Raw genomic sequence first — 7,700 nt, 5'->3', positions numbered from 1 at the left:
CAGCAGGTGAAGCCAATCTGGAAGCTGGAGAAGAAGCACGTGGGGACACTTTCAGCAGGGTTGGGCCCAGGCCTCTTGGGTGTCCCACTGCAGCCCGCATACTTCTTTTGCCCCAGCACTTTATGTAGCTCTGGGAGCACGGCTGTCATTGCAGGCCACAGCAACTCCTGCTACCTGCACTCCCTCCCGGGCCTGTTCAGCAGCACCCTGCTCTACCGCCGCTCCAACTACGGCCACAGACCATACCAGCAGCTGGAGTCTTTCTGCTTGCGTTCAAGCCCGTCAGAAAAAGGACCTTTTTCTCTCCCTCAAAAGAGACTCCCTATCAGACTCACTGCCAATAAGGCCACTTCTTCCAAGGTCTCCCCCATGGCATCCTCATCCACAGAACCATACCTCTCACTGGGAGCGGCTGGGGAAAATCCTTCAGGGAAGAGCCTGGCCTCTGCCATCTCAGGGAAGACCCCATCTCCACTCTCCTCTTCTTCCTCTTCCTACAAGCTCACGCTAAATAACAACTCCTTCACGCGGCCAAATAGCACTAAAGTGCCTTTATTGCAGGCCACAGAAGGCCTGAAGCCAGTATCCTCACCGAAGGTCCAGCTTGTCTCCTGGCATCATTCAGGGGGCACTGGAGACTGTGCACGCCAGCCTATTGAGCACAAGGTGCCCAAGAGCAGTGGCACTGTCCTAGATGATGACCCTTCCCACAGCACCCTGTCTACCCCCAGTTCCTTAGACGCTTCCACCACTAGGGCTGCCTCTCCCTGCAACTGGAGTAACTTAGCCACAGGGGCAGAGCCACATCCCTATGGCCTGGATGGGGACTCTGTTTCCCAGAATCTGACTAAGGAGGTACGGTTCACTGAGGCCGTGAGGAAGCTGACTGCAAGAGGCTTTGAGAAGAAGCCAAGGCAAGGCTACCATTTTGAACAGTCTTATTTCATGAACCCCAGCTTGCAGTGGGATGTCCTCAACAGGAACAGGTGGTGGAAACCAGCTGTGGTAGGCCAGCAGCTCCCTCAGGGGAATGCTGGAGCAGACAGTAGGGTCCTCCCTGGAGCCTCGGACACCATGGAGCTGGACAGTGCAGTCTTCTGTACCAAACACATCAGCATTCACCTCCTTGCCTCACACGCCAGTGGGCTCAGCTGCAGCCCTGCCTGTGGATCTGCGATCGACTCCCCACCTCTTGGAGAAGACAAAACTCCAGCTCTGCCTTCTCCCCCTCAGCCCCTTGGCGTGGCCGAGGTGGCCACCCGCCTCTCTTCCATCCATCTGGGCAAGCTTGGGAGGGAGGAGCCTAAGGAAGCCAGGAAGCTGGACTCACCTGCTAGGGATATTGGGTAAGTCGGAGAAAGTTTTTGGTTCATTTAAAGCAGTAGAATGTATACATGTTTGGTGACACTGACCGTCTGTCTCTGGAGGTTGGTTTTGTTTCCTAACTGCCCTAGAATTTTGGTTTTCACTTTAGGGCAGAGGTCAGCAAGCTACACTCTGCAGGCCAAATCCCACCCTCTGCCTGCTTTTATAAATAAGGTTTTATTGAAATGCAGCCTTACTCCTTCATTTACTACTGTCTGTGGCTGCTTTTTTGTTATAACGGTAGGGTTGAGTAGTTGCGACAGACTGAATGGCCCGCAAAACTGAAAATATTTACTGTCTTGTCCTTTAGAGGAAGAGTCTGCTAAGCCTTGCTTTAGGTTATAACCAGGGGAAAATAAGAATTCCAAACACCATGTGTTGGGAACTGTGATTTCTCTACTTAATTCCAAACCAAATCAGGTTCTCAGTCATTCCTGGTATGACAGCCGTTTCAGAGTTAGGGCATACACATACTTGGCCTCTTCTCTTGTGCCTTGTTACTTCTCTGGAACCGTGGTCCACCAAAGCCTTGTTCTGAGTTCCCAGAGAGAAGACTAGGGACCTTTGATGTCTATTACCACACATTGATTGATGGTGTTTTGTATGCAGAATTTTGTTTTTATATGCTATGAGGGACGTCAAAGAAGATGGAAGACATAGTGCCTCTCTGCAGAATAAGGGATGTAGGGTTGAGGAACTATGGCTAGACCTAAGCTCTGAGGACAAGAGGAATGAGTTGTAAGGCCCAGGCAAGGGCCAGCAGATTGGTGACTGGGGAAGAGACAAACATTGGGAGATGATGAAGGAATGAGAATCCAACTGTGACCGCTCTTATGGAGTTGGCTGGGCCAGGGGCATGATTCTTTCTTATAGTTCAGCTACTGACCTCCAGCTAGACCAGGTTGAAGCTGAAGATCTGGAAGAAGAGCTAATAGATGGTTTGGAAGACTGCTGCAACCATGATGAGAATGAAGAGGAGGAGGGTGAGTAGGGGACCCTCTCACCTCCAACTGGGCATGGGTCACCACCGCTAGGGAAGGGGACCAACAATTGTGTACCAGATCCTTAACTCACTTTGTCGCCTACATTCATCATTCACCTTGGGGGTCTAAGGGCGGTAGTGGCTTTTGGGGGACTTGCTCTCTAGTCCCCCATCCCCCAAGTCTTGCCTTCTCCCTGCTGCTGTTGAGCTTCGGGGAGGCCATGCAAGGCAGCAGCGGGTGCTTGTGGCTATGTAAGAAGGCTGAGCCAAGGTGTACAAGGAAGAGCTGCCTGGGCTTGGTGACTTTGTGTGGCAGCCTCTCCTAGCTGGGACTTCTCTGCTTTTCACCCCCAGGAGACTCAGAGTGCTCCTCATGCAGTGCTGTTTCCCCCAGCGAGTCAGTGGCAGTGATCTCTCGGTGAGTGCTGGCTGTGTAGATCATTGGTAGGGGCCCATTTTCCATCTCTTTAAGATTATAAAGAGATTAATCACCTAAGTCATTAATTAATGGCCCTGTTAACCCTAACTCATTTTTACCAAATTTTTACATTAGGACTTTAGTTTTCAAACAGGAAACAGTGGAAGGGAACAGAAGCATATTTTATCAGTGGGGCTTAAAAACAGTACCAAGTTTCTTAGGCTGAAGTTGGGTCTTTATGCTTCAAGAAATTGTTCAGGTAAAAAGCAAATAATCTCAAGAAGTATTCAGAAAATTAATAACTAATGAATGAAGACCCATATTGTTTGAGGTAGATTCTTAGTTAGGCTCCCCACGTGAGGGTAATTGCCACCTTGCATCATGAGTGTGTCCCACAGGCAGAAACAGTTCTGAGGTAGATTCACTGAGAATTGGAGCTTTTTGCAATGCCCTTCTGTTCCCTTCAGAGGTTAGTTTTATAAGACTGATGTTGACCTTAGTAATAAGAAATGGAATTTAAAATTCGCTAGCTTTAATCTAGATTATTTTGTTGGCTGCCCTTTGTGGAATCTGAGTGATACCCATCTCTAACTAGGGAACCAAGAAGTCAGTCTCTTAACGTAGACCCTTCTTTTGTAAAACAGATAGTTGTAGAATGCTGTATAACTGAGATGGGGAGTCCAGGGAGACGAAGGAATGCAGGACTAAGAGGCAATGACTGTACATGAGGACATGTCATTGTGCTGAAGAGTTTTAGAACTTGCTTAAGGATCATATAGATCACCTTTCTGGGTAGAAAGTTAACATTCTTCAATATAATCTTCCTTGTTTCCCTCATCACTTCCAACCTTGTCTCAATATGAAGCTCTGTCTTCATTCATTATTATTAGATACTAAAAAGAACCCTCATGGGCTGCCCTGGTGGCACAGTGGTTAAGAGTCCGCCTGCCAGTGCAGGGGACGCGGGTTCGAGCCCTGGTCCGGGAAGATCCCATATGCTGCAGAGCAACTAGGCCACAACTACTGAGCCCACGTGCTGCAACTACTGAAGCCCGTGCGCCCTAGAGCCCGCGCTCTGCAATAAGGGAAGCCACCACAATGAGAAGGCCATGCACCTCAATGAAGAGTAGCCCCCGCTCTCCGCAACTAGAGAAAGCCCGCGCGCAGCAATGAAGGCCCAATGCAGCCAAAAATAAATAAAACAAATTTTAAAGAAAAGAAAAAGAACCCTCACAAAGTACTAAACATTAAAGTTTTTTTCTTTTAAAAAATAACTTCTACTGAAAATGTAAAAAAAGCAAAATTTCTATTCTAATTTTAATTAAAATCTGGCCATATGTGTTGAGGCTTGCCTAGCATGTGGAGCACCCAGATTCTGGTTGCTTTCCTTTGTGTCAGTTGTGCCTTAGATGAAGCTAAGAGGAAAAGTTAGCCTCACCTAAGATTAGTATGGACAAGGCAGCCTGCATCTCTGAATGTGATGGTGCACATTCACATGGTGCAGCGGCCGTACTAGCTTTAGAGTCCCAAACTAACAAGGTGGAGAGAGTTGTTTGGAAAGTGGAGAGACAGAATTGGGACTTTCTGTGAAGATTATAGAAATCCTGTCATAGGTATCCTGAATCTGGTGCATAAATTCTGTTACTTTAAGCCTAACCCATTGTTCTTCCAGAAAAGCAAAACTACTCCTGGTCATATATACTGGATGTTGACTAAGCACCTCCACTCTCCAGAAGAGAAATATATTTAACATTTAATTGACTTGGAACCCCTTTTCCACACTTAAGGGCGATCTAGGTTTGTCTTCAGGCCTACTTCAAGGCAGCTGAACAGCCCTTTATTTAGCCTTTCTGATTTATAAGATAAAATTCACAAAAGGTGTTTGTTAATTATTTGCTCATTAATTAATTTAACTTCTACAAAATATACAGTCTATGTGGAGCTTAAAACATGAGTTCAAGCAAATGGAGGTTGATGAATTCTAAACTACTTTGCATTTTGACTAAAATCAGAAGTATTTTTGGATTGCAAAATCTTATTTTTTCCCAATTATGAAAGATTTATATATTTATTATAGAAAATTTTGCAGTCACAGAAAGATCATTGAAAACACTACCTCTACTTCTCTATTCAGCAATAGTTTATTACATTTCCTGCTCCATATTCTTTTTCTAAGAATTGTGTAAATTTAGAGATGGCAATCATCAAGTCCAGCCTCTTTTTTTCAGACATGAAAATTGAGGACCAGAGAAGTTAAGTAACTATTTGCAAGGTCAAGGTTTCTAGCACTGCTAAACCAGAAGCCAGACCCATTGAGGTTAAGTTCAGTACTCTTGAGAGGCAGCTAACAAGATTTTTTTTTTTTTTTTTTCTTAAACGCGGGCTTCTCACTGTTGTGGCCTCTCCCGTTGTGGAGCACAGGCTCCGGGCGCGCAGGCCCAGTGGCCATGGCCCACGGGCCCAGCCGCTCCGCGGCAAGTGGGATCCTCCCGGACCGGGGCACGAACCCGTATCCCCTGCATCGGCAGGCGGACTCTCAACCACTGCGCCACCAGGGAGGCCCTATCTATGTTCTTAATATTCCCCCATCCATGTTCAGATTTCTCTATCGTATCAAAAGTATCCTTTTTTTTTTTTTTTTTTTTTTTTTTTTTTGCGGTACGCGGGCCTCTCACTGTTGTGGCCTCTCCCGTTGCGGAGGACAGGCTCCGGACGCGCAGGCTCAGCGGCCGTGGCTCACGGGCCCAGCCGCTCTGCGGCATGTGGGATCTTCCCGGACCGGGGCACGAACCCATGTCCCCTGCATTGGCAGGCAGACTCTCAACCACTGCGCCACCAGGGAAGTCCTCAAAAGCATCTTTTTTGCAGTTGGCTTATTTGAATCAGGATCTAAACAAGGTCCACTCATTCATGTAATTATGTCTCTTAAGTCTCTTATGATATAGAACACCTCACTCTTTTTTTTTTTTTTTTTTTTTTTTTTTTTTTTTTTTTTTTTTTTTTTTTTGCAGTACGGGGGCCTCTCACTGTTGTGGCCTCTCCTGTTATGGAGCACAGGCTCCAGCTGCACAGGCTCAGTGGCCATGGCTCACAGGCCCAGCCGCTCCGCGGCATGTGGGATCTTCCTGGACCGGGGCACGAACCCGCGTCCCCTGCATCGGCAGGCAGACTCTCAACCACTGCGCCACCAGGGAAGCCCACCTCACTCTTTTTTTATACTCTGAAATTGTCGGAGAAATTAGGTAATTCCCTATACATTGGCCTACATTCTGGATTGGTCAAATAGCTTTCTTGTGACGACATTTCTCTTTATTTCCTGAAAACTGGAAGTTGGAGCCAAAAGTTTGATTAAGATTCAGAGTCAACTAATTTTTAGACAAAAATACACTACTTCCTAAGTATTACTGTGTAGTTCAAATTGCATCACATCATGAGACATAATTTATAGCTGCCCCACATTTCATGATCTAAGATTGATTAAAATATATAAGTGATAGCAAATGTCCTTTCAGTGTAAAAATCCCCCATCAACCCTCTAATGATTTTAGCATTTATCAATGACTGTTGCCCAAATCAAATATTTATTAAGCATCTTTGTTCTGGTCCCGATTATTTTCCTTAGGTTAGTTTCATCTTTTATTGTCCCCTTTATTTCTGTAGCAGACTATTTAGAAAAGTTCTTTTCACCCTCCAGCTCTCTTGAGATCTCCAAATCCATTAGGTCTAGGGACATCTGAGACTGAGGGGGTACAATCTATCTCGCCTGGCGAGATCATTAATTGAGTCAGTGTTTCCTAAAGTTCACACTTGGAGCCCAGGAAGCAGGTGGTTGTAATTGGAGCCTGTGGGTGGGTGGGGTTAGGGGAAGGTGGGTAGAGGGAAGCATGGCGGATCTGGCGATCTCTCCTTTCCTGGGGTCAAACTCAAAGGCTTACTGGAAGGAACTACGAGAAAATTCTTTAATAAAGCCTGAGCTCTTTGATTTTAGAGGAGCGAATTAAGGCACGGCCGAAGAAAGAGTCCATAGGGGTTAGGTAGAATCAAGGTATAGCGGGTCCTGGAGCGCCAGAGCTTAGCGTTTCAGGGATTTAACCTTGAGACTACATCTCCCAGGATTCCACTCGACGAGTCCCACCCCCGTTGAAGCGATTGCGTGTGCGCGAGCCCTGTGACCGCCTGCCCTCCCAAACTCCACAATCCCAGAGATTCCGCGCGCCTGCCTCCCTCCCGCTGGGATCGCCCCTTCAGGCCCTCAGTCCGTCCGCTGGGGGCGCGCGCAGTGCGTGGCTGGTGGCAGCGGCGCCGGCGGCTGATAGCGCGGGCCGTGTGGCCGTGCGTGGTTGCTAGGGGCGCCTGAGGCCGCCCTCTCGCCCGGAAGGCCAAGGGAGGAAGCAGCCCGGAGCCCGCGCCCATCCGGGGCGAAGCTGAGTCCGCTGGGTGAGTGTGGCCGCGGAGCTGGGAAAACGACCCTCCGCCGCCCCGACTCTCCCGCCCCTCCCTCTGCCCGAGTCCTTTCACACGGCCCCCAGCCCTCTGGCCGCTCCTGCCCCAGCCCTGCTTCCTGCCCGCCACCTCTCCATCCCCTGGGAGGAGAGGGGGCCGCGTCCTCCCACCCTGCCAGGACTTCGCGCCTCTTCGGAACCCTTCTCCACCCCCCCTCCGCCCCCTTCCCCGCCACGCCCAGTGAACTTAGTCGCCCCGCCTCTGGGTGCCCGGCACCCTGCAGTATCCTCTCACCCTGGGCCTCGGTGCCTCGTCTTTCCCGCTCCGCTGCAGTTTAAATTCTCCCTGCTTGGGTGTGAGCCCAAGCTTCTCTCAGGCCTCACGGCTGAATTTTACATGGATACCCACTTTTTAACTTCCCCATCTTCACTGTCTGTAGAGAAATACTTTTCTAAACTAGAGATTCAAACAGCATCCGAGATGCTGTGGAAT

General features: G+C 48.5%; 1 protein-coding gene across 4 annotated transcripts in view; it reads left to right on the top strand.

Annotated features, from left to right (window-relative positions):
- Positions 1 to 1,300: 1,300 nt before the first annotated feature.
- Positions 1,301 to 7,700, top strand: part of TTLL4 (tubulin tyrosine ligase like 4) — a 61,472-nt gene continuing 55,072 nt past the window's right edge. For 2 of the 4 annotated variants that reach the window (XM_060106018.1, XM_060106015.1), the window contains exon 1: positions 6,966 to 7,202. The gene's annotated coding sequence lies outside the window, so the exon portion shown is untranslated. Of the gene's footprint in view, positions 1,347 to 2,292; positions 2,349 to 6,965; positions 7,203 to 7,700 lie in introns of those variants that run through there. The other 2 variants (XM_060106016.1, XM_060106017.1) reach the window with 2 other exon arrangements.

This window comes from Mesoplodon densirostris, chromosome 8 (assembly GCF_025265405.1).
Source record: "Mesoplodon densirostris isolate mMesDen1 chromosome 8, mMesDen1 primary haplotype, whole genome shotgun sequence".
Classification (NCBI taxonomy): Eukaryota; Metazoa; Chordata; class Mammalia; order Artiodactyla; family Ziphiidae; genus Mesoplodon; species Mesoplodon densirostris.
The sequence above is the reverse complement of the archived record's forward strand: the minus strand, read 5'-3'. Positions and strand labels throughout refer to the sequence as shown.